The 27,184-nt window shown below is 38.6% G+C and overlaps 1 pseudogene; it reads right to left on the reverse strand.

The window, feature by feature from the left end:
• Window positions 1-14,554: 14,554 nt before the first annotated feature.
• LOC133251768 (olfactory receptor 5W2-like) lies at window positions 14,555-16,268 on the reverse strand (annotated as a pseudogene).
• Window positions 16,269-27,184: the final 10,916 nt, after the last annotated feature.

A 27,184-nucleotide genomic window follows, 5' to 3' on the forward strand; every position in this document is an offset into this window, starting at 1 on the left:
TTATTAACTTTTCCCCCATCTGAGTACATAAGGGTCACTTCATTCTTTTGAATTGTATTTACTATTACCTCAGTTTTGTTCATTGCTGATGGACATTTAATTGTTTCTGCTTTTTTGCTATCACAAACAAATGCTGCCATAAACATCCTGGAACATATATCTTTATGCCTAAAGGGTAATACTCTTACAGGATAGATTTTAGATGGACTAAAATTGACAGACATGCTTATCTGGATACTGCTAAATTACCATCAAAATGTCTCTACCAACAGTATATGAGAGTTCTCCTTTTTACCAACTTTATATAGGTTTCCAGTGTTTTAAAAATTTCACCAATCTGATGGATGAAAATTTATATCTTAATGTAATTTATACTTTTCTGTTTGGTATGTCTTTTGGCTCTTTGTGTTTTTTCTTTAACCCGTCTTTCCTTCTTTACTGCCAACCTACTTGACCTTCCTCTTTCCCCTCCTCCCTCCATTACTTCCTTCCTCCTTCTTTCTATATATATATATATGTGTGTGTGTGTGTGTGTGTGTGTGTATGTATAAAGGGCTTGAAATCCAACAATGACATTATTTTGTTGCTCAAATCATTCTATCTGGCCATTGGGAGAGTTAAAAGGTTGACTGCATGTAAACTAGTGCATGAATGCATGCACACACACACATGTACATGCATGCATGTGCACACACATACACACAAGTGCATACATGCACACACAACTATTTTCCTTCCATATGTATGAATTTACACTGAAATCTTGATGCCAATCCAGCACCATAAAGGTAAAGATTATAGTAAAGCTCTAATATGATTATACCTTTTTCTTCTTTTTTGGCAACTTTTTTCTCTGAGAGGGACGAGCCTGGTGTGCATTATCAGCAATGTATTTTTCTGGTTTGACTTTCGTATACACATCAAGTAGTCTCAGAATTGATGATGCATAGGCAATGGCACCCCACTCCAGTACTCTTGCCTGGAAAATCCCATGGACGGAGGAGCCTGGTAGGCTGCAGTCCATGGGGTCACTAAGAGTTGGACACGACTAAGCGACTTCACTTTTACTTTTCACTTTCCTGCATTGGAGAGGGAAATGGCAACCCACTCCAGTATACTTGCCTGGAGAATCCCAGGGACAGAGGAGCCTGGTGGGCTGCCGTCTATGGGGTCACACAGAGTTGGACACGACTGAAGTGACTTAGCAGCAGCAGCAGCATTCCCTGTGAAAAGAAAAAATATGACCAATGAGAATGTAGAGTGGTTACATCATTCTTCCTGTCTGTTGCCTTAGAGCTTCCAAGCAGAACCCTCTTCCAGGGTAACTCAGGTCACCCCCTTTTTTTCCTGACCTCTTCAGTGTGATTATAGTGTTCATCTGTTGTACAGTTATACTCCTTTGTTACAGTCTGTGTGCCTTCTTGGGTTCTCCCCACCTCCTGGGTGATGGAGAACCAGGAGGTTCTTTTTATCATTTGACATACAGTCAAGTCGACTCTGTGATTTACAGTGTCGTGTGTGTGCGTGTGTGTGTGTGTGTGTGCATGTGCACTCTGTCATATCTGACTCTTCACAGACTCCATGCACAGTAGCCTTCAGGCCCCTCTGTCCATGGAATTCTCCATGCAAGAATACTGGAGTGGGTAGCCATTTCCTTCTCCAGGATCTTCCCAACCCAGGGATTGAAACATTTTCTCATATCTCCTGCATCGTCAGGAGGATTCTTTACCACTGGCACCACCGGGGAAGCCCCTACAGTTCTCATAGTTTTAACAAATACAGACAGTTGTTTGTCAACTGCCATATTTTCTCACATAACAGCTCCTTTATGCCCCAAATTCCTTTATGTTGCTTCCTGGTAATCACTAATTTCTCCATCCTTCACCCCCCTGGAAATTACTGATTTATTTCCTGTCCCTACAGTTTTACATTTCAGAATTTTATGCAAGTGTGAGCATTCATTATGTGGCCTTTGACACCCAGCTTCTTTCACTGACCAAAACACGTTTGAGATTCATGCATAATATTGGGCAAATCAACAGTTTGTTCCTTGAATTGAGTCTGTTTGAATATACTACAGATATGTGTAATTTTTCCAGTTAAAAGACATCAGGATTGTTCCCAGTGTGGAATGAGGATGGGTAAAATTGTATAAAAATTCATGTACAGGCTTTTGGGTAAAACTTAAGTTTTCATTCTTCTTTGATAAATACCTAGAAGTGGATTTCTGGCTCATATGATAGGTGCATGTTTAGAAGAAACTGTTAAACTGTTTTTCAAAAACTGTGTTCCCACTAATGAAATACAGGTGTCAGCTGCTCAAATCCTCCTCAATACTGAAGATTATCATGTTTGTATCTGTATGTGTATATGTGTGGGCTTTCCCAGATGGCACCAGTGGTAAGGAACCTACCTGCCAATGTAGACATAAGAGATGCAGGTTCATTCCCTTGGTCACGAAAATTCCCAGAGGAGTGCATGAAAACCCATTCCAGTATTCTTTCCTGAAGAATCGCATGGGCAGAGGATCCTGGAAGGCCACAGTCCATGGGGTCGCAAAGAAACAGACATGACTGAGCGACTGAGCATGCATGCATGTGTGTATGTGTATTTTGTAGCCATTCTAATAGATGCATAGTGGTGTCAGACTGGGCTTCCCTGGTGGCTCAGACAGTAAAGAATCCACCTGCAGTGTGGGACACCTGAGTAATATATGTCTCATAGTTTTAATCTGAATCTCCCTATTGACTAATGACGTCCATTTGTCAGGTTTGTGTGTCTGTGTGTATTGTAGCTATTCTAATAGGAATATAGTGGTATGTCGTTGTAGTTTTAATTTGCATTTGCCTGTTGGCTAATGATGTTGAGTATGTTTACATAGACTTCTCTGCCATCTTTTATGGGTTGAACTTTGTCCATGCCCCCTCCCCCCAAAAAAATGTCTAACTCCTAGAATGTGACCTTATTTGGAATTAGGATCTTTGCAAATGATCAGGGAACAATGAGATCAATAGGATGTGTAACATTAGAGTGGGTAAAATACCTGAGTCTGTGAACATCAATATGACTGGTAATTTTTTTTTTTTTTTTTTGGATGTGGACCATTATTTAAAATATTTATTGAATCTGTAACAATATTGCTCGTTTTATGTTCTGGTTTTTCGGCCATGAGGCATGTGAGATATTAGATCCCTGACCAGGCATGGAACCTACATCCCTGCATTGGAAGACAAAATCTTAACCACTGGACCATCAGGGAAGTCCCATGACTTGTAGTCTTATAAAAACAGGGAATTTGCACCCAGGTGCCTGCACAGAGGGAGAAGATGAAGGAAGAGATTGCTAAGCCAAGAAACACTGAAGGTTGCCAGCAAAGCTCCAGAAGCAGGGAAAACAGAACAGATTCTCCCTTGCAGCCCTCAGGAGGAGCCAGCTCTACCAACACCTTGACCTTGGGCTTTATAGCCTCCAGAACAGTGAGAAAGTAAAATGGTTACACCACTTGCTTTGTGAAATGTTGTAACAGCAACTTTAGCAAACTAATACACCATCTGTGCATAATCCTTAGTGAAATAGCTGTTTAGATCTTTTATTCATGTTTCCTCTTATTGTTGAGTTTTAAAAGCTCTTTATATATTCTGGATACACGGCTTTTGAAGTCTGTATTGTAGATGAAGAAACAGGGCTCAGACAGGGAAGGCAACATATACCAGGTCACATACATTAGTCTGTCTGTGGAAGAAACTAGCATCTTCACCCCTCTTCTGGCTCCCAGCTTCCAAGTCTTGCTGACTGTCAGCATCTCCTGACCATGTTTCCTTGCTAAGCACTGTAACTCTCTAATGGATTCAAGTAAAGAAGTCTTGTTGGGGATACTGGAGGTGATGGGGACACAGACCTGGCTGCCCTAGAGAGAGGCTGGCAACCTGTGTGTGCTGTTGAAGGGGAAGGGGATGGTGACATTGGTGAAAATCCTAAGTCTGTGACACAAGATGAAAATCTGCATGTCCGTGTAAAACAGCACTGAGTGGAGAGAGACTAGGTGGAAGTTTCTTGTTGTATTGGACACTGTGACCTTCGAAAAGTATATTATCAGCACTCTTTTTAAACAGCTTTTTTTGAAGTTTGCTAATTTAGGATTACCAGGTTCATCTTCCCTTTCTTTGATGAATGTTCAGAGGTCTCCTCTTCCCCTCACATTACCAGGCTACTCTCACACAGAGACTCTCAGGGAGGGCCTGTGTGTGTCAGTCACTCAGTCGTGTCTGATTCTTTACAACCCCATGGACTATAGCCCACCCGGCTCCTCTGTCTATGGGATTTCCCAGGCAAGAATATTGGAGAAGGCTGCCGTTTCCTCCTCCAGGGGATCTTCCCAACTCAAGAATAGAACCTGCATCTCTTGTGTCTCCTGCATCGGCTGGATTCTTTACCACCTGAACCACCAGGGAAGCCCCAGAGAGGGCCTTGGGTAGTTTGTACAAAAGTCTATAAATCAGATGTTTTAAGGGGCTGGGGAATGGGGATTCCCAGCCTCTGACTGCTGAACACCCCCCTCAATTCTTCCTGCCACCTAGTTTTAGGTTTTTTCTTTAATCATTTTATTGTTTCAGAACAGTTTTAGGTTCACAACAAAATTGAACGGAAAGGACAGAGAGTTACCCTGTGCTTCCTGCCCCCACACTTGCACAGCCTCCTGACCTTTAATAGCCTGTGTCCAGAGGGTGTGAGTGTCACAATGGGTGGCTTGATCTTGACACAGCATAATTACCCAAAGTCCATGGTGCACATTAGTGTTCACTCTTGGCGTTGTTGTCCCTCCAGTTAGTATGAACAACAGAGCCTTTCTTTCTAATTCTGTGGTCTTATTTTCCACAACAAGGACATGCAGGGAGATAGGGTAGAGACGGGATGGTGTGGGGGTGAAATTTCCTACTGCTTTTTGTCTTCAAATGTCTCCCATTCTTCATCAGATTCATCCAAGTTTGGCTTAGTGGAAACTTATTCTAAATCTGGCAGATGGTTAAATAATATTACTAGTTTCCAGTGCTTTTAAAATGTTATGTGACTATGTGTGTGTGTGTGTGTGTGAATTATGTATACCTTAACCTAGAAAATACTTTAACAAGGTCTCTTCCAGAGAAAATTGGTTGCAGAAACGATTTCATGAAAATTCACTTAGTGATACCTTATTAATATTACTAGATACATATAATTCAACATCATTTCCCCTAATAAATACAAAAGTAAATAAAAACAAATTACTGCTACATAATGAAAAATACTTTAACCAAATGTTGATGGGCTTATTTTCAGTTATGGATATATGTTTTGAAACAATTCTAAAACTACAAGACTAAACTTTTAAGATAAATCATATTACCCCCCAAAACACCCAATAATAATTTAATTCATGGGACTCCCATGCCGATCCAGTGGTTGAAACACCACGTTTCCGATGCAGGGGCACGGGTTCTATCCCTGGTCTGGGAACTAAGATCCCACATGTGGCATGGCGTGGCTGGGGTTGGCAGGGAGAGTTTCATTCATTAGGGAATGTTCAGCATTTATATATGCAGTCTGTTCTGTCTACTTCACTTGGTGACACCATTCCTTTCCTCCCTCCCTTCTTGGCATTGCTTTTCACACTGGAGGGGGAGGAGGACATAACTGTGCTCATCCTGAGCCTGGTTCTTCTGCACTGTGATTCTAGGAGCGGCAATTAGGTGCATAATTGCCTGCGGTTACCCTGAATGTTTTCTTCAGAGCTGCTGGTCGTACTCTAAACAACTACAAATGCTTTTTCCTTTTTGGAAATAGTGTCATTCAAACCACATTATTCCTCTACCCACACTCTCCATTCTCTGTAACAACTTCTAGGGTGCTTGTGAAGCTTGAGAGGGCATCAGAAATCATACTCCTTATCACCTCAAAACAGGTTAGGTTATTCTACAATCCTTGCTACAGGCCAGAAAGGGAGTATTGAATAGGGAATTCTCCTAATATGAAAATGGAGGAACAGGTACAAAAAGAGATTAGGTGACTTATGAACATCCCCTAATTCTTGGTTAGCACTCTTACTTTATGGAGTTCAAGGTATCACAGGACCTGATGCTCAGAGCAAAGTTTCTGTGAGGTAGGCAGAGCAGACATTCTTTTACAAATGAAGACACTGAGACTCAAAGACAAGAGTCTTTGAACATGAACAATAGGTAGAGGGCCTTTTATTTTACTAGGAACAATATGACCTAAATCACTGAAGCTATTGCCCTTAGGTGCTGGTGTTATTTGGAGAAGGTAATGGCACCCCACTCCAGTACTCTTGCCTGGAAAATCCCATGGACGGAGGAGCCTGGTGGGCTGTAGTCCATGGGTTCGCTAAGAGTCGGACACGACTGAGCGACTTCACTTTCACTTTTCACTTTCATGCATTGGAGAAGGAAATGGCAACCCACTCCAGTATTCTTGCTTGGAGAATCCCAGGGATGGGGGAGCCTGGTGGGCTGCCATATATGGGGTCGCACAGAGTCGGACACAACTGAAGTGACTTAGCAGCAGCAGCCAGTATTCTTGCCTAAAGAATCATGTGTACAGAGGAGCCCAGTGGGCTGCCATCCATAGGGTTGCATAGAGTCAGACACGACTGAAGCGACTTAGCATGCATCCATGCATTGGAGACAGAAATGTCAACCCACTCCAGAATTCTTGCCTAGAGAATCCTGTGTACAGAGGAGCCTGGTGGGCTGCTGTCCATAGGGTCACATAGAGTTGGACACGACTGAAGTGACTTAGCATGCATGCATGCATTGGAGAAGGAAATGGAAACCCACTCCAGTATTCTTGCCTGGAGAATCCCAGGGACAGAGAAACCTTGCAGGGAGCCAGCGTGAGGAACTCCGCCAGTGGCAAAGATCATGAGGAAGGAGGCTCGGCATACACAAAGGTGGGATCGAGCCTCAGGAGTCCCCCTGGAAATTCTCTAGCATCTACCCCCAAAACCAGAATCTGCCTACTTTACTGCTTTGTGCTCCCACCTACACCTCTGACTTTATGGGGTCTGTCCCCCACCACCTTTCTATTAAAAAGAGTTAACTTAGAGCTCCAGTTTATAAAAATTCCTGGTGTGACAAGAGTGTTTCAACCTACAAACTCCTCTGAAGGTTCTTCCGGCCACATGTGATTATTCACAGCCTCCCAACCGTGAGAGGCACGAGATGTTCTAAACTTTCTAAATACAGATTCCTTTGAGTAGTTAAAAGATTGATTAGAAATTATATTGGTGAAGGGTTTTTCACTTGTTGGGCCAATGTTTGCTGCTAAGTTTCCATATCCCTTACCTACTGTGTCCCTGGGAGTGTATTGATTAATATAATTGGTGTATAAGAATGTAAGTAATAGCTTTAATGTTCATAAACTTGGGCCCTTGAGTTAATTCTTTTCTTGTTATAGCCCACCACACTTTTGCCCTATAGAAATGCAACTTTATCTAATGTTTTCAGAGGGTGGTGCCTGACTTTAGAATAATCACCTTTAGAGAAAAATAAGTTTTCTGAAGAAAGGATCATAAAATGTTAACAGGCCTCCTGGCCAGAAGATGATGTAAATCACCTAAACTTTTGCATATGATAAGTTTGCAGGAAGAAAGCCTGGCTTACTGCTGACTCTACCCCTTCCCCCATTATCCTCTATGCACAACTTAAGGTATAAAAATGACTTTGGAAAATAAAGCACGAGCCTTGCTCACCGAAGCTTGGTCTCCCCATGTCGTTATTTCTCTCACCTTCTGCCTGAATTCTCATCTGAAGCGTGGAGGCTCGTCAAGCCTACTAATTTTGCCTGGGCTTCTAAGATCTGACCGGGGAGGCCTTAGTGTCTCCTCTCCTTCAGGAGAACAGGAGGACACCTGCCGGCCTATGTAGGTGATGCAAATTCCTTGTCTTGGAATTTTATTGGCTTTCCACGTAAACCAAGTTATTCAGCCTCTTTTCTTCACTGAATTTCTTCACTGAGCTATCCTTATTTAACCACTCTTTATATCTTTAATTCTATTGTATCCTGATCCCCAAAGCCGTCTCTCCTTCAAATTCCCTGGCTCCATCGGGGCTGGACTCCAGCAGAGCCTGGTGAGCTGCCATCCATGGGGTCACACAGAGTCGGACATGACTGAAGTGACTTAGCAGTAGCAGCAGCAGCAGCTGGTGTTATTAAAACACTCCATTAATTACTTTCCTACTTCTGTATATTCCCCTGTGAATTCACAACTTGCCAAATGCTGAGCTTTTATACTCCACTCTTGTCACCAAATTGATCTGTGTTAGAAAGTGCACTGCAGGTTGTTTATATGGTGTGCTTCACAATTACCCTGAAACTATCTCCTCCTTCTCTAGTCAAAGAGGAAACTTAAGGACACTCAAAAAACATCAACCCCTTCATCATTTCCAGTTCCTCTGTGTTTTTGAAACATTCTCCCTCTATACCTCATTTAGGAATATTACTACACTTCAGTTGTATTTTCTTTCATATTGATATATAATGCTTGAATCATAAAATTCATCATTTTAATAAGTAGAGTTCTTTGGTTTCTAATATATTTTCCAGGTTGTTCAGTCATCACCACTATCTACTTCCAGGACTTTTTCATCAGTTCAATAAAAAGCTCATACTTATTAGCTATCACTCCCCCTTCCTCCCTCCCTGAACCCTGGAAACCATTAATCTATTTTTGATTCTATGTGGTTTCCTCTTCTTTGCCTTCCCCATAAACAGAATCATGCAGTATGTTTGAGTACCTACATTTATTATTTTAAGTTGGATAACATAAAATATCACCCAGTGAGATTTATGTTTCATTAAAAATAGATATCTTAAAATAATTGAAAGCATGCCTGAAGAAGAAAATGTCTTCCTTAGATACAATTAAGAGAAAAAAATCTATGTTTGGGGTTTTTCTGGTGCCCCTGGTGACAGTAAAAATTCTGTAGGCAAATGTCTACTCAGACATTACTTTTACAGAACATAGTTGTCTGTTCCTCAAACATGGAGTATTGTGATACAGAGTTCACTGCACTATAGGGTACCAAAGTTAATTATGTTTCCCTGCCGCAGGGAGAATGACTACAGGAGTTAGTAGGGGCATAAAGACAGGGTTGTTCTACAAGCAGGGCATCACTTCAGGTAATGTAAAGATTCATTATATGTAGAGATACTCCAAAAACTTATGCACCACATCAGTATCAAAAATATATAATGCATGCTTCTTTTGCACAAGAGACTGTTAGATTTTTAAAAGTAAAAAGCAACAATCTGACAGCAAACATACTTTGTGGAAACTCATTTTCCACAATGAGTTTCTTGCTCTATCAAGAAAACTTTCATCTACAAAAGTATACTGAAAATAAATTGTCAGGAATGAAAAGATCCCTTTTCACAGAAAAATACAAAAAACAAAAACATTATTAAGATCTCAGAAATCATCTCCGTATCCATCACAAATTGATGTCCAGTATAGACTGCAGAGAGATCCAACAAGTCCATCCTAAAGGAGATCAGTCCTGGGTGTTCATTGGAAGGACTGATGTTGAAGCTGAAACTCCAATCCTTTGGCCACCTGATGCAAAGAGCTGACTCACTGGAAAAGACCCTGATGCTAGGAAGGATTGAGGGCAGGAGGAGAAGGGGACGGCAGAGGATGAGATGGCTGGATGGCATCACCGACTCAATGGACATGGGTTTGGGTGGACTCTGGGGTTTGTGATGGACAGGGAGGCCTGGCATGCTGCGGTTCCTGGGTTTGCAAAGAGTTGGACATGACTGAGCGACTGAACTGAATTGAACTGACTGAACTAATGATGCTTTAATTTGGATATTTTGAATTCTACAGTAGTAAAATCATAGAGCTTTTACATTTTTATGTATAACTTCTTTCATTCAAAATTTTTATATATGAAATTTCTCTATACTTATGTATGTAAAGATAGTTTATTCATCCTAATAGTTGTTTAGTTTTCCTAGGTACAAGCTTACATACAGTTATCTATCTAATCTAGAGGACCAGTCAGTATACTTGATCTATGAAGTTTCATTGGACCTGGACACACCATTAATTTATATATTTTCATGATTGCTTTTATGATACAGGGGAAGCTTGAGAGCAGTGACAAACATATTTGCCGTGCAGTAATGGGACCAGATACCATGGCCTTAGTTTTTTTAATGTTGAGTTTTAAGCCAGATTTTTCACTCTCTTCTTTCACCCATTAAGAAATGCTTTAGTTCCTCTTCACTTTCTGCCATTAGAGTCACATCCTCTGCATATGTGAGGTTATTGATGCTTTCAAATTGTGGTGCTGGAGAAGACTCCTGAGAGTCCCTTGGATGGCAAGGAGATCCAACAAGTCCATCCTAAAGGAAATCAACCCTGAATATTCATTGGAAGGACTGATACTGAAGCTGAAGCTCCAATACTTTGGCCACCTGATGAGAATAGTTGATTCGTTGAAAAAGACCTTGGTGCTGGGAAAGATTAAAGCCAAAAGGAGAAGAGGGTGGCAGAGGATGAAATAGTTGGATAGCATCACTGGTTCAGCGGGCATGAACTTGGACAAATTCTTGGAGAGTGAGGGATGGGGAGCCCTGGTATCCCTTCATGGGGACAGAGATGAAGACAAGTTCCTGCTGCAGTCCCTGGGGTGGCAAAGAGTCAGCACGACTTAGCAACAGAACAAAACCAGCAAATTTTATATCTGTTTTGCTTACTGGAGGGATAAAAAATGTAAATATCCACTACTATGAGTAGTCTATTAGATTCCTGAATTGGAATAACAGGCCACACAAAAGTTATGTTTGAAAGTGTTTGGTCTTCTGAATCTCATACTATCTGGATAGCTTCATGCCACCACTATTTAAGGTTAAAACAGCCTACACATAGAGTTCAATTACTAGTTTGAACATGAAGTAACTCCCTGTATTTTTTTTAATGGTTTTCAAATCTTTTTCAATACTGGGATAGATTTACCCAGGAGGAGGGTCATATTTTATAGAGACATATTGTATCATCTGGAAAGGAACTTGGAGGTATTCTAGTTGAAGTCTCTGTCTTACATTAGAGAATCTGAGGGTCAGAAAGGAATAGTGATGTGCTAAGTTCAGAGTGGCATTGCTACCTGGTTCATAGCACGTGTCTAAAGCCAGAGATGTCTAAGAAGGTTGAAAGTTGCTGCTTCTGTATTTATCATAGAATTTTGTACTTATTGGATTACTGAACATTATTTTTTACGAATGTAGCTATACAACCTATGACCCATATGTTCTCTGCTTTAGACATACAGTGATATCTACAATTAGAGAAAGAGAGAGAAAGTCACTCAGTCATGTCCGACTCTTGGCAATCTCATGGACTGCAACCCATGAGGCTCCTCTGCCCATGGGATTCTCCAGGCAAGAGTACTGGAATGGGTTACCATTTCCTTCTCCAGAGTATCTTCCTGACCCAGGGACCAAACTTGGGTCTCCTGAATTGCGGGCAGATTCTTTACCATCTGAGCTACAGGGAAATCCGTTATCTGCTACTGTTATGCCATATTTCTACTTAAGTATTCAAGTGGCAAGGATGAAGGGGTCAGGATATGGGAACTTGCCTGTAGTATTAGCCTACTGCACTGTCATTGATAATGTTCCATTTATACAATATTTGCTACCAGTCATTGTTATGGGTATGATAAAAAATGTGAGGTAGAGGTACTAAGAAGGGAAATATAGAGGTGAGAGCTGATGTAGACAGACTAGAATACACCAGAATATTTAGTGCAGTTTCCTTATTTTGCAGAATCCTGATAGAAGAGCATTATATATTCTTGCTCAACCTTTTGAGTTATAAATTATTTAAAATATATTTCCATAATTTGTTACTTAACCATACAATTTCTGGGAGAAGTAGAATCAGTCAATTCTATTTTTGGTCTTCCATTTAATGGGATGATTTTTTTTTTTATGACACAAGTAGACCTAATAAAATGGGTTAATACTTAAAATACTTCTTTAGATGCAATAATAAATTTCTGTCATATAGATGGAAATGTGTTATCCATGGCAACATGATGGCATCCTATTTTGATTGGACTTTATTATATTTCAGAGGTTTTCTGCCATACTGTTTCCTATAAGCAACAATTCCAAGAGAATTTAGGTGAATTAATGAAATATGCTAGTTAGACTTTTTTTTTAATTTAAATTTATTTATTTTAATTAGGGGCTAATTACTTTACAATATTGTATTGGTTTTGCCATACATCAACATGAATCCACCACGGGTGTACACGTGTTCCCAATCCTGAACGCCCTTCCCACCTCCCTTCTCATACCATCCCTCTAGACTTTTAAAACATTTATCTAAAATGAGAATTCTCTGTGGCTTTTTATCCACCATGAGACCTTTTCCTAACATGTCATAATGTCTCACAAATACCACCCTGTGTAACAGAGGCATTTTTTAGGCTTTACTGTCATTCTAAGATATTTTCTCATAAGGGTATTTTACAATGGCAGTGAGAAAGCCTAAGAACTTCAGTGGCTTTTATCTTTTACAATTTTAATGAATAATTAAGAATGCTTTTCTGTCTTAAGAGATTTTTCAAATATATGGTCAAGATCACACTTGCATAAGGGACAAAGTTAATGCTCTAGCCTTCAATAAAGAAGGGGGAAAAAGCAAATAAAATAGTCAAATATCAAGAACTTATAGCTCTTTACTCCTAGTGTAATTAACACGAATGTCTTTATCAGTCCATTATATTAGCATCCATGCCACTTTATGTATCTTCCAAAAATATGCATATAATTTATGTTATAATGTATATATATATATATATATATATATACATAGTAGATGTTATCCCTCTGTTGATCTTGCCACTGAGATAAAATTAATACTCAAAAATGTTACCTAGTGTTTTCAGTTTATTATGTATTTATTTATTCCTCCATTGTGATCTGGACAACATGGGGTTTTTTTGGATAATGGAGTTGATTTCTCACAAACAAGGTGAAATAAAATAATGCTTTAAGTAGATAGTTGTTTGTGAATGACAAGGAGATAAAGAGGACATTCAACAAGGGTCAAGAAGAGGAAAGAAGAGGATGAAATTGTCATGGAGATAGTGATAAAAATATTGATAATGATAGCCCATTGATGTACTTTATCAAGGTCCTTTCCACTGTCCCCTAAATTTTCTTTTTCTTTATTTAAGCTTTGTTCAGACAAAATTGACGATTAGCATGTATAAGGTGTACAAGGTGAAGATTAGACACATGTGTGCATTATGACTGGGCTTCCCAGGTGGCGCAAGTGGCAAAGATCTCGCCTGCCAATACAGGAGACATAAGAGACATGGTTTCAATTCCTGGGTCTGAAAGATCCCCCTGAGGAGGGCATTGCAACCCACTCCAGTATTTTGCACGGAGAATCCCCATGGACAGAGGAGCCTGACAGACCACAGTCCATGGGGTCTCAAAGAGTTGGGCATGACTGAAGTGACTGAGAATGCATTGTGACATGATCACCACATAAGATTAATCAACACATTCATTAACTCACATAGTTATCATTTGGAGTGTGTGTCTAATAAGGACAGTTAAGATCTACTTTTCTAGAAAATTTAAAGTTTAAAATACAGAATTGTTAACTGAAGTCTTAGTATACATTAGAGTCCCAGAACTTATTCATCACATAACAGAAAAGTTGTACACTTTGACAAATATTTCAAACTTCTTTCACCTACCAGACCTTGGAAACAATAAATCTACTCTGTATTTCTATAAATTAATCCTTTTTGTATTAAACATGCATGTGAGATAATACAGTAGTTATTGTTCACTGTCTGACTTACTTCACTTAGAGTAATGACTTCATGGTTCTTCCATGTTGTGGCTAACCAGGCTTCTTTACTTCTAAAATACGTGAGCTTGTCTACCTCATAGCTCATTTAATTATCAGATTCCCTGACTAATATTGTTTCATTTACCACTTGAATAATTTTTAGATTTGTGACTGAATGTATCTATCCAAAGACATATTAGTTTTAGATTTTGCTTTGGATTCATAACACTCGATATTTTATTTCATGATTGTTAGGCTTCTATTGAGTTACTTACCTGCTTAGTTAATTAATGTTTGTGACACTAGCTTATATTCATTAGTACAGAAACTACAGTATGTCCCATTAAATATAAAGAATGCTCAAAAATCTCTCAAGAAGTACATAACAAATCTTCAGGAAAATTGAAATGTTGTTTGAATGAAAGAATAAACCAATGATATTTGATCAAGTTAGAAAATTCAGGGAAGTTTTCAACAAAGTAGAGGTGCCATATATAAATTCTTGATACATATAAGCATGCTGTATTTGGAGACTGTAGCATTTCTAAAATTTGGGCTATACAACAAATGTTCATTTATAACATTACAAGCACTGGGGAATTTTTAGTTCTCTTGTATGATGAAATATAATTCTAGAAATACAAAACCCAAAATGTGTTTATGTGTGTGAAATATAAACATTTAGCCCCATCTTTTAAGTTTCACTTTTTCCAGAGCCTGTTTCACATCTTTGTTCCTTAGACTGTAAATCATAGGGTTTAACATTGGAGTCACAAGAGTGTCAAACAATGAGGTCATCTTGTCTTGATCTAGAAAATTAGGATGAACTCAGCCTGAAATACATAAAGAGCATAGTTCCCTCGAAAATTTCCACTGCAGTTAGGTGGGAGGTGCAGGTGGAAAAAGCTCTGAACCTCCCCTCAACAGAGTGGATCTTCAAGACTGAAAGGGTAGTATAACAATAAGAGATGAGGACTCCTGAAATGGTACTCAGTTCAATGAAGGTAAGAATAATGAATAACACCAACTCATTGATCTGTATATAACATCAGGAAAGGAGGAAAAGTGGAGGTAAATCATAGAAGAAATGGCTAATCTCCTTTGACCCACAGAAACATAAGCAGAATGCTAATATTGTGTGTGTCAGAGCATTGGCCATTCCCACCAGGTAAACCCCAGCCACTAGCAGGGAGCACACCCCGCTGGACATGCTGACTGCATAGAGCAAGCGGCTGCTGATGGCCTTGTACGGGTCATAGGCCATCACTGCCAGGAGAAGAGATTCAGCTTCTGTAGAGATACAGAAGACAAAGAACTGCAGAGCGCAGCCACTGTAGGAGATTGACTTGTTCTTGGCAAATTGATCCACCAGCATCTTGAGCACAATTGCTGTGGAAATGCAGAGGTCACAGAAGGAGAGGTGGCTGAGGCAAAATACATGGGTGTGTGTAGCTGGGGATCCATCCTAATCAGGGTTATCATTCCAAGGTTTGCCAGAAGGTTAATAAGATAAACAAGTAGAACCATGGTAAAAAGAGCCATCTTGTTCTCAGTGTTATCAGTAATTCCCAAGAAAATGAGCTCAGTCAGAAAGGAGAAATTCCTTCTATCCATCCTTTTTTGTTCTGATGTAAACTTTTAGAAAATGATCAAGAAAATGACACACAGATGTGGAACACTTCTGCACAACTGCAAAATATCATAAGGAGGAAGGTGATTTTTGTTTGTATTTGTGTTTTTATAATTACAAAATAATCTAGATCATGGGTATCCACTATTTAAAGGTAGATAGCTATCTGTTCAGTCCAGTTCAGTCACTCAGTCATGTCTGACTCTTTTGCAGCATACCAGGCCTCCCTGTCCATCACCAACTGCCGGAGTTTACCCAACTCATGTCTATTGAATCAGTCATTCCATCCAACCATCTCATCCTCTGTTGTCCCCTTCTCCTCCTGCCTTCAATCTTTCCCAGCATCAAGGTCTTTTCAAGTGAGTCATCTGTTAGCATCAGGTGGCCAAAGGATTGGAGTTTCAGCTTCAACATCAGTCCTTTCAATGAACACCCAGGACTGATTTCCTTTAGGATGGACTGGTTAGATCTCTTTGTAGTCCAAAGGACTCTCAAGAGTCTTCTCCATCACCACAGTTCAAAAGCATCAGTTCTTCAGCGCTCAGCTTTCTTTATAGTCCAACTCTCACATCTGTACATGACTACTGGAAAAACCATAGCCTTGACTAGACAGACCTTTGTTGGCAAAGTAATGTCTCTGCTTTTGAATATGCTATCTAGGTTGGTCATAACTTTCCTTCCAAGGAGTAAGCGTCTTTTAATTTCATGGCTGCAGTCACCATCTGCAGTGATTTTGGAGCCCCAAAAAATAAAGTCAGCCACTGTTTTCACTGTTTCCACTAAATGTAGATGTCATTCATGAGTAGGTTATTTTATACAAGCTCATCTCTGAGCATTGCTTTTCTTGTCTCAGGGAGGAGCTTTTGATAAATTTAACTAACTTTACCTCTTCAAAATAATATGGAAGAAACACCAGTGTTAGACCAGGCTGCAAGATCTAAGGACTAAGCATTTCCCATGCTGGAAAATATTTATCTGATCATATTTATTAAATCATATTTATTAAAATATGATTTTAAAAATGATTACAATTTTTATATTTCTCAAGAAAGCATGATTGGTTTAAGAGTCTTTGCCTTAGTTCCAGAAATAGTATATCAAGGACTAGCATAATAAAAAAATAATTGCTACTGCTTTTAGCCTGGCACCCCACTCCAGTACTCTTGCCTGGAAAATCCCATGGATGGAAGGGCCTTGTGGGCTGCAGTTCATGGGGTCACTAAGAGTCGGACACGACTGAGCAACTTCACTTTATTTTTTCACTTTCATGCATTGGAGAAGGAAATGGCAACCCACTCCAGTGTTCTTGCCTGGAGAATCCCAGGGACAGGGGAGCCTGGTGAGCTGCCGTCTATGGGGTCGCACAGAGTCAGACATGACTGAAGCAACTTAGCAGCAGCAGCAGCTTTTAGTCTATGTTGTATTTAGTATTTTCTGAGATGTGAAGTAAGTATTATTGATCTAGTTTTCTAGAGATTTTTAATTGCTTTCCCACAATGCTCGTTACTTATTTGTAGAATGGTTGTTAAAGGATGAATATCTTGATGAACAGGAAAAAAAAAAAAGACAAAAATAAGTGAAAATAACAGAATTTGTCACATACACTTGCATCCATTAATCTTTTTAATGACTTTTCTAGATTATAAAATGGAAATGAGTAGAGGAACAATAAATACTTCTTAAAAACATATACCTTGCTATTATATGTGTATATTTATGTGTGATCATGTGTATATATTTTAATATATATGAGAATAGTATGTAAGTAATGAACTTTTTCCTTAGACCTACCTAAGTATACATGCTCATGGTTCACATGGAGATGAATTTGTCCATTTTTATTGTGGTACCTACACGAACTTTTCAATAAAACAAAACATACCTTAAATTTCTGTATACACTTGCCCAATGATGAAAAGATTAAAGGCTTTCCTATGAACCAAGAGTAAATAAAGTAAATAATAAATTGTTATGTCATGGATATCAGCAAGTTTAGATAGATCCTCCTGATTCTGAAAAGAAAATATTATTTCTAGTCATTAAATGCAGGTTTTAATAGGTAAGCTAGCATAAAATGATTCATATATATATATATATATATTTTTTTTTTTTTCTCTAAAAGTTAAGTATTTTCTCCTACATTCTTTAAGTTAGGATCTGGAAATCTACCTGAGATGAGATCTTGGGTAGCTGAACAATAGGCAGATAGCCTTTTATTTTACCAGGTACACTGGGACTTAAATCCCTGAAGTTAATGCTCATATGGTTTTATTAAGTATTTTCCTGCTTCTATATATTCTGTTGTGAACTCAGAAACAGTTTGACAAAAGCTGAGTTTTTGTGCTTCACTACTGTCACCAAATTGCTCTATGGTAAGAAGGATACTGTGTATTGTTTGTAGGATTGTTTTATAGTTACCCCGAATCTCCTCCTTCTCTAATTTGAGAGGAAACCTAATGAAACTCAAAAAGATCTCCCTCAATCATTTCCAGTGCCTTTGGATTGTTCATTGTGTTTTTGAAACTTTATCCTTCATACCTCATTTAAGAATTAAACTGTATTTCAACTGAATTTCTTTAATATTGAAATGTAATACATATACCATAAAATTCACCCTTCTAATGTATACAGTTTTTTTTTGTTTGTTTGTTTTGTTTTTATTATATTTTCAAGGTTGTTCAGTTATCACCAGCATCTGCATTCAGAAAATGTTCATTAGTCTCATAAGAAAACTATATCTATTAGCACTTGCTCCCTCTCTGAAACCTCCCCCACCCCTGAAACCTCTAATCTACATTCTGAGTCTGTGTGGTTTCCTATTCTTGGTCTTGAATACAAGCAGAAGCATGCAATATATTATTTATTTTCCTGTCAGGCTTCTTTTCTTTAGTAAAATACTATATTTGCTTCAGTAAAATATTTAGGTAAATATAGTGTCAGCCACGTTGTGCTTGTGTCAGAAACCTGTTTCATTAGTTAGCATAATAATGTTTCTTTTTATGGATATAAAACAGTTTATTGATCCAGTCTTCAGGTGGATGAGCATGTGGTTATTTTTACTCTTTAGCTATTAAGAATAATGATGCCATTTCATTCTGTCAGTGCTACCTTTCAAGCAGACTTCATCACCAGAGAACCTTTTATTCCCATCCTCCAACCACATGTCCAAGAATATTTCATTAACTTTGCAACTTCCTCATATTCTCTAAGTAGTGCACCCTTCTTTGAATTATGCTTATTTTAATCATGTAAGAATCTCTTTACTACATTTAAGGCCTCAAGAATAAGAGCAATGTTTATTTTCTATTTTGTAAACCCCTTGATAAAAGAATTTGGGTAGGTAGTGCTTTTAAAATATTGATCACTCAGTACTTCTGTCTATTAAAGTGGAGAATAATATACAAAGAATAGAAATATACCTGCTTTGTGGATTTTTCTTTGGATATACATGGGCTTCCCTTGAAGCTCAGTTGGTAAAGAATCTGCCTGCAGTGCAGGAGACCTGGATTAGATTCCTGGGTCAGGAAGATCTCCTGGAGAAGGAAATGGCAACTCACTCCAGTATTCTTGCCTAGAGAATCCCATGGACAGAGGAGCCTGGCAGGCTACAGTCCACGTGGTCACAAGAGTTGGACATGACTTAGCAACTAAACCACAATAGCTCATATGTGCAAAAATGACTACTTTAAAATATTTAAGCATGGAGATGAGTTTTCTACATCAGCAGAGTTCCATTTTTTTTCTTAAAATAATTTGCTTGTGAAAGGTTGTTGCTGAAAGAAAAGATGCCAGGATTGTTGGCCTCCAGAGGAGAAGAATTCAATCCGGGGCCAGAGACGAGGCTTGATCGCCCAGAGCTTCTGTGTAATAAAGTTTTATTAAAGTATAAAGGAGATAGAGAAAGCTTCTGACATAGTCATCAGAAGGGGGCAGAAAGAGTACCCCCTGCTAGTCTTCAGCTGTATGTTATATAGTCACTAGTAGTCTGTTAACATAGTAGTCTGGAGAAGGAAATGGCAACCCATTCTAGTACACTTGCCTGGAAAATCCCATGGACAGAAGAGCCTGATATGCTACAGTCCATGGGGTCTCAAAGAGTCGGACACGACTGAGCAACTTCACTCACTCACTCACTCAGTCTGTTAATGAAAGAAAGGAATGTCTTAAAACTCAGAATGGCACCAGGCCCCTTATCCATAAGAGGTATTTTTGGGGTAATCTTGGCACCAGACGATTCATCCTGGGCCATAAAACGATTGACTTGAATCTTGCAGAAGGGCAGATTACCATACAAATAGTTTCGTTTACATAGATTAGGGGAACAATGTCTGAGTATAACATACTGGCTTGTCAAGTAGGTTCTGAGCCATTAGGCGGAAACAACTTGAAGACAGAGTCTGGGGTAAATGCATAGTACATTAACATAGCTTAAGACAAACATTTACATAAGAAAAATGCATTGGTTAACTCAAGGTTTGAGAACAGTTAACTTCAAGTGAAACCATGTGTCATTATGGCAACACAGTATTTTAGGAGAAACCTTTTAAATTTGTATAGAGAAGGGAAAAAAATTATCATTAGTTTGTTTCCTCCTGCCACTTAAGAGAGATAAAAATGTCTGACACTTGCAGCCTATTTCCTCCATTTGGAGACCCCTGGCCTTCCTACCTGTTACCCTCTTACTTGCAATTATCCGTATTAGTTCTTGGGAAAATATATATCAAAATTTTCACTTTAGGGTCTTCCCCAAATCCTTCTCAACAGAGAGCAATGAAATTCTCTGAACTCCTAAAACTCAGTCTAACATCTCAGTATCTGGTTGTGATAAGGGTACTTCCTGAGGTCTCTGAAGAAATGTTCCTTTCACAATGACCTGAATGATTTAAATGCCAATCACTCTCAATTGCTTTGTGTGCTGTTGATGTACTGCTTCAGTCAGGGACTTTGTGTAAGTATATGCACAACAAAATTGAAAAGAGATTGTACACTAGCTGACAGATCTAATTAAAATATTAAAGCTATTAATAAATCTATCTGGAATTAGAAACTACAGAGTTCTACAATGGGAAAGTGACAGTTTGTGTAGATTAAAGATAACTGTCATTTTTTCACACATTTTTTTAGAGATACATTACTTATTTATCCTCCCTTTGAATATTTGCTATACTTTAGCTGCTTTGCCCAACAAAAATTGGCAGAAATAATGTAAGTCTGTTTTACATTTCTTCCCCCCACCACCACTCTGCACCACACAATACTGGGATCTTATTTCCCAACCAGGGACGGAAATGTGCCTGTGGTAGAAACATGGAGTCACCCATCAGGCCTCCAGGGGAACACCTGTGAGTCAATCCTGCATTAAGCCTTTAGGAAGACAGTATCTGAAAGCCACATGATACCAGATAAGAAGTCCATCTAACCATCTGAGAATACCTTGTGACAGACAGATTCTGAGATTGCTTAAAGGGGGAAGAGGAGAATATGAGTTCATCTGTCCAGCCATTCTCATCCAGTGACAGATGTGAGTTACCTTATAACCTAGCCTATCCTCCCACTGAATATTTTATGTGACCTTAGTCAACATGAGGATGAACAAAATAATGAATCAGAGATCATTGTTTTAAAAGAAAGATACTGCTAAGTCATGTCCAACTCTTGTGAGCCCATGAGCTGTAGCCTGCCAAGCTCCTCTGTCCATGGAATTCTCCAGGCAAGAATACTGGAGTGGGGTGACATTTCCTTCTCCAGGGGAACTTCCCAACCAAGGAATTGAATCCAGGTCTCCCGCATTGCAGGGAGATATTTACAAACTAAGCTACACAGGAAACTATTTAAGTCATGTGGTTTTGAAATACTGTTTAGGTAGCAAGAGATAACAGCAGCAGTGTGGATATATAAATAAGAGAATAGTTTAGGGGTAATTATTTTCCATATATATTTACATTATATATATCTATTTTATATATTTGCATTATATATTTATTATATATATTAATACAAATCTGAAAAGTGAAGAAAATATTTGAAAAGTATATCTACACATCTGAAAAAGAACTTGTATCCAAACTTTATGAAATGCTTTCATCAATAATAAGAAAAAAAATTATAATAATAAAATTTAGGCAAAGGATTGAATAGATATGCTCACCAAGATGTGCAAACAGAAACATTGTATATGTGTTTGCTCAGTATCATTAGTTTTTAGGAAAATGACAATATCTGTTAAATGGGTTAAAATTAGAAATACTGAGCATACCTAATTTTTCCTGTTTCATCTGAATTCTCATTTGGGATTTAACAAGGACACAGATTATCTTTTTATTTTTGGAGTTACTTCTCTGATTATTCCTTTTAATTGTTTCTTGCTTTTTACCTACCTTATTTTTTCTAAAGCTAGGAAACTCATAAAACCAAATTTCATGTAATTACTATGTTTTTAGTTTTGGGAAAGTAATAGAGATACATTTTTTATGTCATTTTATATGTCATTGCCATTCTTGACCAACTCAATCCTCAAATACCAGCTGTCCTCCTGTAGAAATACAGTTGAGGCAAAGGTTAAGCCACATAACTAATTGCCAATAATTTTCCACCAGTTAAAATAAAGGAATTGATGTCTCTGTGTTACAAAAGAATTCGTGACCATTATTTGTTTCCTCTCTGGCACACTGTGGATGTGTGTGGAATAGTCCTTGATCACCTAATTCTATCCCTGACCAGATTAATTTTTCCCTCAGGTATATCCCTATCTTCTGGGATGCAAAAATCCCTTGGGTTACATTTTAATCAACCAGACCTGGCATTAGCTTTTTATCATTGCTGCTCCTCAAGACCACACAGGATAAACTCCTTTCAATCTACTCCCTCCCAACAATTTCAACCTGACTTTGGGTAGCTACATTATTAATACAAGCTGGGTAACCAAAAGATCTCCCAATGGGATTTGTGTTTCATTAAAAATGGAGATCTGAGATAACTGAAAAGTGTGTGTCAAGGAGAAAATGCATGCGTCGGATAAGAGCAAGTGAGAAAAAATTAGATTTTAGGATTTCCTTGTGCCCATGGTGACAGTAAAATCCTGTGTAGGCAACTATCTACTCAGAAGATGACTTTCTCAGAACATACTTGTATGCCATCAAACCTGGAGTACTGTGATACAGAGTTCACTGCATGATCGAGTTACCAAATTTCATTATGTCTCATGGCTGCTGGGGGAATGACTAGGAGAGCCAGTGGGTGTTGTTCGACAAGAAAGGAATACTTCTAGTAATATAAAGATTAATTGTGTTCTGAGATATGAATGTGTGTACTACATCAGTTTCACAAATGTATAGTCAATACTTATTTTGTATAAGAAACTATCATATTAAAAGAAAAAAAAAATAGTACTCTGATAGTGAACATGCTTTGTTTAAGGAAAACTCTTTTTTAGAGTACAATACATATTTAGAAAATTTCTTCTATACATGTAAGCTTAAGTAATGAAGAAATTCTGCTCCCAGAATGAAAACAAAGAGAAAACATTACTAACATCTCAGAAAGTGTCCCCACACATCCATCACAAATTGATATCAAATATGATACTTCAGGGTCTTCCCAGATGACTCAGCTGGATAAGAATGCAGCTACCAATGCAGGAGATAAAAGAGATATGTGTTTGATCCTTGAATCAGAAAGATCCCCTGGGGGAGGGTATGGCAACCCACTCCAGTATTATTGACTGGAGAACCCGATGGAGAGAAGAGCCCGGCAGGCTCCAGTCTATAGGGTTGCACAGAGTTACACAGGACTGAGGCGACTTAACAGGCACACATGATACTCAGCTTGGATACTTTTAAAGGATACAGTAACAAAATCTTACAGCTTTCACAGCTTTATTTTTACCGCTTTCACACAATTCACCCTCATTGCTGTGTAGTACTCCCAGATATAAACTTCAGATCAGATCAGATCAGATCAGTCGCTCAGTCGTGTCTGACTCTTTGCAACCCCATGAATCGCAGCACACCAGGCATCCCTGTACATCACCAACTCCCGGGGTTCACTCAGACTCACGTCCATCGTGTCAGTGATGCCATCCAGCCATCTCATCCTCTGTCGTCCCCTTCTCCTCTTGCCCCCAATCCCTCCCAGCATCAGAGTCTTTTCCAATGAGTCAACTCTTCGCATGAGGTGGCCAAAGTACTGGAGTTTCAGCTTTAGCATCATTCCTTCCAAAGAAATCCCAGGGCTGATCTCCTTCAGAATGGACTGGTTGGATCTCCTTGCAGTCCAAGGGACTCCCAAGAGTCTTCTCCAACACCACAGTTCAAAAGCATCAATTCTTCGGCACTCAGCCTTCTTCACAGTCCAACTCTCACATCCATACATGACCACTGGAAAAGCCATAGCCTTGACTAGACGAACCTTTGTTGGCAGAGTAATGTTTCTGCTTTTGAATATGCTATCTAGGTTGGTCATAACTTTCCTTCCAAGGAGTAAGCATCTTTTAATTTCATGGCTGCAGTCACCATCTGTAGTGATTTTGAAGCCCAGAAAAATAAAGTCTGACACTGTTTCCACTGTTTCCCCATCTATTTCCCATGAAGTGATGGGACCAGATGCCATGATCTTCATTTTCTGAATGTTGAGCTTTAAGCCAACCTTTTCACTCTCCTCTTTCACTTTCATCAAGAAGCTTTTGAGTTCCACTTCACTTTCTGCCATAAGGGTGGTATCATCTGCATATCTGAGGTTATTGATATTTCTCCTAGCAAACTTGATTCCAGCTTGTGCTTCTTCCACTCCAGCGTTTCTCATGATGTACTCTACATGTAAGTTAAATAAACAGGGTGACAATATACAGCCTTGACGAACTCCTTTTCCTATTTGGAACTAGTCTGTTGTTCCGTGTCCAGTACTAACTGTTGCTTCCTGACCTGCATACAAATTTCTCAAGAGGCAGATCAGGTGGTCTGGTATTCTCATCTCTTGAAGAATTTTCCACAGTATATTGTGATCCACACAGTCAAAGGCTTTGGCATAGTCAATAAAGCAGAAATAGATGTTTTTCTGGAACTCTCTTGCTTTTCCTATGATCCAGTAGATGCTGGCAATTTGATCTCTGGTTCCTCTGCCTTTTCTAAAACCAGCTTGAACATCTGGAAGTTCACGGTTCACATATTGCTGAAGCCTGGCTTGGACAATTTTGAGCATTACTTTACTAGTGTGTGAGATGAGTGCAATTGTGTGGTAGTTGGAGCATTCTTTGGCATTGCCTTTCTTTGGGATTGGAATGAAAACTGACCTTTTCCAGTCCTGTGGCCACTACAGAGTTTTCCAAATTTGCTGGGATATTGAGTGCAACACTTTCACAGCGTCATCTTTCAGGATTTGAAATAGCTCAACTGGAATTCTATCACCTCCACTAGCTTTGTTCGTAGTGATGCTTTCTAAAGCCCACTTGACTTCACATTCCAGGATATCTGGCTCTAGGTCAGTGATCACACCACTGTGATTATCTGGGTCATGAAGATCTTTTTTGTACAGTTCTTCTGTGTATTCTTGCCATCTCTTCTTAGTATCTTCTGCTTCTGTTAGTTCCATATGATTTCTGTCCTTTATTGAGCCCATCTTTTCATGAAATGTTCCTTTGGTATCTCTGATTTTCTTGAAGAGATCTCTAGTCTTTCCCATTCTGTTGTTTTCCTGTATGTCTTTGCATTGATCGCCGAAGAAGGCTTTCTTATCTCTTCTTGCTATTCTTTGGAACTCTGCATTCAGATGTTTATATCTTTCCTTTTCTCCTTTGCTTTTCACTTGTCTTCTTTTACAGCTATTTGTAAGGCCTCCCCAGACAGCCATTTTGCATTTTTGCATTTCTTTTCTATGGGGATGGTCTTGATCTCTGTCTCCTGTACAATGTCATGAACCTCATTCCATAGTTCATCAGGCACTCTATCTATCAGATCTAGGCCCTTAAATCTATTTCTCACTTCCACTGTATAATCATAATGGATTTGATTTAGGTCATACCTGAATGGTCTACTTTCTTCAATTTCAATCTGAATTTGGCAATAAGGAGTTCATGGTCTGAGCCCCAGTCAGCTCCTGGTATTGTTTTTGCTGACTGTATAGAGCTTCTCCATCTTTGGCTGCAAAGAATATAATCAATCTGATTTTGGTGTTGACCATCGGGTGATGTCCATACAGTAATTTATCTAATTTAGAGCTGGGGTCAGTATACTTGACCTCTAAAGTTTTATTGGAGATGAACATACCATTTATCTGTATATTTTTATGGTTGCTTTTGTGATACAGCAAAAATCTGAGGATTGTGACAAAGTTTATGAACTATAAATTCTAATATATACACTATTTAACATTTTAAGGATATTTGTCAAGTACTGATCTAAAGTGTGTAAAATGTGGGGGTTGTTTTCAGTTTTATATTATTACAAATAATTCAATGAAGAACGTTTTTGTATAAGTCTTTGGGTGGTCATATTCATCCATTTCTCTTAGGTATAATTCAAAAAATGCCATTTTTGAGCCATAGGAAATGTATTAGTATATGTTCTACAGTATTGGACACAGTTTAGAGTTTTATAAAATATACAGGCAATTCTCATCCAATTGTAAATTATAAAGCCATACTTATTCCACATCCTCATTAACAGTTGCTAATTCAATCATTTACACCTTACTATTCTTTAGGTGACTCATAATGCTTTTATTTGCTATTAACCTTTTATTTAAGTTTTACTTACTAGAGGGCTACTACATTTGGATATTCACTTTGATGAGGAGTCTATGTATTCTGAATATGAATTACAACTTACATAAAAGGACTATGTTTGAAAGTATTTGTTCTCCTGAATTTCATAATATCTAGATGGCTTAATGTAACCACTATTAAAGGTTGAAACAGTCTACAAGTACAGTACAATTTCTGATTTCAACCTAAAGTAACTTCTTTTTTTTTTTTCCAAATCTTTTCCAGTACTGGGATTATTTTACACAGCAGCAATCAATGCAAAGAAATAGAGGAAAACAACAGAATGGGAAAGACTAGAGATCTCTTCATGAAAATTAGAGATACAAAGGGAACATTTCATGAAAAGATGGGCTCAATAAAGAACAGAAATGGTATGGAACTAAAAGAAGCAGAAGATATTAAGAAGAGGTGGTAAGAATACACAGAAGAACTATACAAAAAAATATCTTCATGACCCAGATAATCACAATGGTGTGATCACTCACCTAGAGCCAGACATCCTGGAATGTGAAGTTAAGTGGGCCTTAGGAAGCATCACTATGAAAAAATCTAGTGGAGGTGATGGAATTCCAGTTGAGCTATTCCAAATCCTGAAGGATGATGCTGTGAAAGTGCTGCACTCAATATGCCAGCAAATTTGGAAAACTCAGTAGTGGCCACAGGACTGGAAAAGGTCAGTTTTCATTCCAATCCCAAAGAAAGGCAATGCCAAAGATTGTTAAAACTACCGCACAAATGCACTCATCTCACACACTAGTAAAGTAATGCTCAAAATTGTCCAAGCCAGGCTTCAGCAATATGTGAACCGTGAACTTCCAGATGTTCAAGCTGGTTTTAGAAAAGACAGAGGAACCAGAGATCAAATTGCTAACATCTGCTGGATCATGGAAAAAGCAAGAGAGTTCCAGAAAAACATCTATTTCTG

The sequence above is a fragment of the Bos javanicus genome, chromosome 7 (assembly GCF_032452875.1).
Source record: "Bos javanicus breed banteng chromosome 7, ARS-OSU_banteng_1.0, whole genome shotgun sequence".
Lineage (NCBI taxonomy): Eukaryota > Metazoa > Chordata > Mammalia > Artiodactyla > Bovidae > Bos > Bos javanicus.